Below are 5,087 nucleotides of genomic sequence, written 5' to 3' on the forward strand. Positions count from 1 at the left end.
AAGAGTCCAAAAAGACTGAATATCTTAGAAAATATAGAAGATACACTGTGACTGAAGCTCAAATTAGTCCAACCTGGGAAAACCCTCTGGCTTTCTCATGAGCGATCCTTGGCTGTTGTCTTAAAATTACTCCAGCTGTTATTACTGGCTTTGGAAAGTATCTACCAAGACGGGATGGATCTAAGTAGTGAGGCTGGTGGATCATTTTTGCTACTACGTTCAGAGAAGACTATTGCCATTCTCTCTCTCATAAGTCTACTGTTGAAACCACTTGGATCATTAAACAATGCCATCCAGGCATCTGCTACAACAGTAACAGATCTTTGTCCAGCCATAGAAGCTACATTTGGATCAATCAGAGAGCTATCCATTGAAAAAGTACTGGAAGAAGCAAAGACTTCAGTCCAGAAGTTGACTAATGAAGTCGTTTATATTGAATTCTTAAAGGAAGAGGGCAAGAAGTGTTTGTTAAGGCTACTGAAACATTACACAGACTTGATTATTAAAAATCTACAACAACGACTTCTAGATTCTATTCAACCTCTATGTAACTTTTACAGACCCCTGTCCTATAAAACACTAACAGTTGAGTGGAGTGAGGCACTACCAGCAATGGGGCTGCCATGTGCTCAGGACAGAATAGAGAATTTGAACACAGAATGGGAATATCATAGGACGAATGAATGAAGCTTTGACTTCAAGTTCTTTTTTTATCATCACTAGTGGCGTGAGCTGATCTTTATGCCATATTTCCTGGGATGAAAGAAGTAGGAATTCATCTCTTGCTACTCCCAGTCACAACAGCTACAGGTGAGGGTTCTTTTTCATCATTGAATAGAATTTTGTGTTCAGAAAGAGGTCGCCTTCTGTCTGATGATGTGAATGAACTAATGAGCATATCAGTTGAAGGAATGGAAGTACCGGACACACGAGAAGCCACAATAGATGAATGCATTCCAGTCAAGAAGTTCATTAACAGAGTTGTGCAAAATTATAACAAGAAACCAAGAAGGATGTAGACTTAGCACTTCATAGAAGGCTTGAGTAGCCAACTTTACTTTGTGTGATGATTTGAAAACATGAGTTAAATCTAATAAAATGGTCATGAAACATTTTCAGTTCTTACTATGGTGTCTTTCAGCCCAACTTCACCCTCAAGGTCCCACCCCCCCATTGGCTCTGACCCCCCCTGTAAATTCAAACCCTCCCTCCCAAATTTCAATTACTGGGGAAACACTGATGATGTCATCCAGGGCTGAGGGGCGGGGCTCTTTTATTTCCATGGTGACTCTATGAAATTGTAGAACTTTATTGTGGGCTGGATCCTTAGCTGCACCGTTCACGCTGAGACTGTGATTTCCAAATGTCACATGGATGAAAAAACAAAACAAAACGTGAGTCTCTTTTGAAAGTCCCAGCAGTGCCCACATTTACCTGCTCGCTAGAGTGGGGATCATTCAGCTCCACCCACTGACACCCGCGGAGTGTCCGGGTGGTGATTTCCCAGTGTCAGTGGGGTGAAAACAATCCACGAGCCGCTTGGGAAAGTCCCGGCGGTGCCACATCCCAAGGCCCAGCGGAGTGGGGTTTGTTCAGGCGCTGGGTGATCTCTGCCCACAGCCCCGCCCGGACTCTGAATGGCCCATTTCCATATCCAGCCTCCAGCTCTCCGTGCCTCAGTCTCCCCGCTCTGAACCAGGGGCTGGGATACTTCCCGGCCTCCCGGCGGCGCTGTGGGGAGAAAGGCGATAACCGCGTGTGAAGGGCCGAGACGCCCCGGTGATGGGCCCCACACGGATTATAATGAACTAATCACCTTCCGATGCGTTAATGCGCTAAACGTCCCAGTTTGCTGAAAGGGCCAGAGCCTCCCTGGTGTAAATCCGGAGTAACTCGAGTCTAGCGGAAGCAGCTGCGGTGACTTTACAACAGGGGAGGATTTGGCCCCATGAGAAATTCGCTCCATCGGTTGGGTCTGATGCGAACCGCAATGCGCTTGTCCCGTTTACACTGACAGACGCTGCCCTGTGAGTCTGACACCGAGACGGGCCCGGGACAGCCAACGTGCCAGATCTGCGAGGGGAGAGCGACTGAGAACAGGACTCACTCCGGATTGCGGTTCACAGATGAAGCGGGGGATCTCTGCACCCAGCGGGGCTCTGTGCAGGAAGGGGGGACACGTTGCCCGGGAACGGAAGGGTTAAAACTGCCGGGAGGTTTGTGTTACATTCACCCGGGTGCCGGGTCTCCTGTCCCAGCCCGGAGCGGTGTGTGTGTCACTGCTGCCCTCGCGCGGCTGCCGGGAGAAGGGCGATTCCGCAGCCTGGGTTATTGTATGATCACAAACCGGTTTCGTGTCACTGTGTCTCTCGCACAGTAATAGCGGGCGGTGTCCTCGGGCTTCAGGCCGGTCAGTTGCAGATACAGCTCACTCTTGGGATTATCCCTCGAGATGGTGAACCGGCCTTTCACTGAATCAAGGTAGCGTATATCACCCCCATCGTCGCTTATAAAAGCGACCCATTCTAGTCCTTTGCCAGGAGCCTGTCGGACCCAGTTCATGTAGGCGCCGCTGAAGGTGAACCCGGAGGCTTTGCAGGAGAGGCGGAGAGAGCCTCCGGGCTTTTTCACATCCCCTCCGGACTCCACCAGCTGCACCTGGGACCGGACACCTGAGAACAAAGACAGGCCATTAATATCTGTATAAAAACAGCGGTAACACAATGTTCTTCTAACTCTGCCCGTTATTCAGAGGAGGAAAATACCTTCCAAAGCGGCTACAGCGAAAATTACGATGAGCAAAGATCCCATTTTCCCGGGTGCTGGAGGGGAAAGTTCTCAGGGGACTGGCTGGTCACTGCACAGACCCAGGGGCTGCGGATTGTGTCTCCGGGTGCAGCCTGGGCAGAGAGAGGCACAGTTTTAAACAGGAAACTGTCTCCCTCATTTGCATGTCCCCACTTTATAAGAGACACACACTCCTGCTGCCAGGGATCTGAGTGACTCGCCCCAGGGCTCCGGGTGCGGGAGTCAGACTGTCCCGTCCTGTGTGTCTGTGCAGCGCCGGGCACAGGGCGCTTGGGTCCTGCTGACACTTTCGGACCCCTGGGAGGAATGACCAGCTCCCCGCAGTGACTGTATTTCCTCACCCGGGAACTGAGCGCCTGGCTATTGTGAGGTGATATTGGGGCAGGGGAGACTCAGCTCTGGAGCCCCATTCCAGGGGCACAAGGGCCATGCAACGTCCGGTCGGGCGGGGGGGGGGGGGTCAGTGTCCGGGGATTGGTCGTGTCCCAGGGATGCACTGGGCTGGGCACCCGCTGGAGAGGGAAGATTCCTCATGGCGCCGGGGGCATTGGGGACGGAAGCCCCTTTCCCTTCCCGGCAGTGACCGGCTCCATTGAAATGATCCGTGACACTAGGAACGTGATCGGAGCAAGCCTGGCTCCTGCTTTGGGCCGGGTCTGGGGCCGCCTGTGGGTGCAGGTGGGAGAAGCTGCGCGGGGGGAGGAGTCTGAGGACAGAGTTAAGGTTTCGCAGTGGAGCCTCCCTGACATTAGTGGGCCGAGAGCGGCGTGTCTGGGAGATTTTCTGCAGGGGGAGTCGAGGGAGGATCTGGCTACAGTGAAGGAAGATGATTCTGCGCCGCTGATATTTATATTCGTGTTTCTATTCCTGTTGCCAGTCACGCGCCACTTCCCATTTACACTCGGGTTGTAAACTCGGTGGGACTGAGAGAGGTTTTATGGTCTGTGTTTGTACCGTGCCTGGGACTATGGGAGCCTAGACTGTAACTGGGAACATAAGAAGGGCCGGACTGGGTCAGACCAAGGGTCCATCAGCCCAGTGTCCTGTCTCCCGACAGTGGCCAGTGCCAGGTGCCCCAGACAGAGTGAACAGACCAGGTGCTAGGACAGGGGTGGGCAAACTACAGCCCGTGGGCTGGATCCAGCCACCCAGTAGTGGATTTACCATAGAGCCACAGGTTCCGCCATCGCGGCTCCAGGCCAATGGGGGCTGCAGGACGAGGGATGTGCTGGCTGCAGCTTCGCCCAGCCCCCATTGGCCTGGAGCAGCAAACCACAGCCAGTGGGAGCCGCAATTGGCCGAACCCATGGATGCGGCAAGTAAACAAACCGGCCTGGCCCACCGGGGGCTTACCCTGGTGGACCATGTGCTGAAGGTTACCCATCCCTGGGATAGGGGAAAGGAGTGGCCAGCATGAGAGTCTCCTTGGCAGCAGCTGGGCCTCCCCTGTTAAGCAGGCCCTTCAAACCCTTACCCTGACAAGCCCCACCTCCCCTGCATATATACCACCCCGATGAGCCCCCCTGGACACCCTCCCCACTGACCCCCAACCGCCTACACCTAGACCCCCACCCAAATGAACCCTGTAGATAAATCTCTGTATTAAGCATCTTCACATAACTTTCACATGACTTTGTATCATGCCTCTTCATATAACCCGGTATTAAGCTATTTTCATACAACTTTGTATCAAGTCCTTTGCTATAGGAACTTTGTATCAGATCCCTTTGTCGGATGAATGCATGTGATCTGAAGAAGTGGGTATTCACCCAGGAAAGCTCATACTCCAAAATGTCTGTTAGTCTATAAGGTGCCACAGGACTCTTTGCTGCTATAAATGTGAGGTGTCTTGCACCTGGCACCTCTCTGTGCATCCAGATCCCCCACTGAGCCGCCTGCACTCAGACTGACCCCCCACAGAACCCTCTTACCCCCCCCCACAGAACCCTCTTACCACCCCCCCATCTGGAGCCCCCCACACTAAGTCCCTCTGCACTGGGACCCTGCTGCTGGGCTGAGCCTCCCTGCCCATATCTAGGGTGCCTGGCACAAAAGGGGCAGGGCCCTAGGGTGTTTCTGGGGCAGGCCTGGCCCTTGTGCTGGGTCAGGGTCAGATTCAGCCTCACTGCCAAGTCCCTGTCCCGGGGGGCGGGGGAGGCTGCAGGGATCTCCCACCTCAGTGGCCTGAGCTCCCCACTGCCATGGTGAAGCTTCCACATTTATTTATTGTAAAAAAAACCCTGCAGAATTTTAAAATATTATGCACAGAAATGGATGCA

This window comes from Mauremys mutica, chromosome 13, assembly GCF_020497125.1.
Source record: "Mauremys mutica isolate MM-2020 ecotype Southern chromosome 13, ASM2049712v1, whole genome shotgun sequence".
Taxonomy (NCBI): Eukaryota; Metazoa; Chordata; order Testudines; family Geoemydidae; genus Mauremys; species Mauremys mutica.